This window comes from Protopterus annectens, chromosome 4.part1, assembly GCF_019279795.1.
Source record: "Protopterus annectens isolate FY-2018-M chromosome 4.part1, PAN1.0, whole genome shotgun sequence".
Classification (NCBI taxonomy): Eukaryota; Metazoa; Chordata; order Ceratodontiformes; family Protopteridae; genus Protopterus; species Protopterus annectens.
In genome coordinates, this window is record NC_056734.1 from 356161305 (window position 1) to 356161591 (window position 287).

The following is a 287-nucleotide window of genomic DNA, read 5'->3' on the forward strand; positions in this document are numbered from 1 at the left end:
TTTACATATCGCTGTATTTCCGGAGGTATGGAAGTATCAACCTCACCTGCATACTATATAGAAACCAATTAACAACGGCCCAATGTATAAGCCCGTAACAACCATAGTTTCAGTCTAACTGATAGGTCTTCAATTAGGGAAGGAGCCCACATACATATATGGAATAAGTAGAAATGCAGTCCCCACAAACCTGTATATGCTATGTACACCCACCTACATCTCCCACACACGAAACAATAGCAATACAGACTGTAATAACATCACAAACATCCACTCACTCAATTACA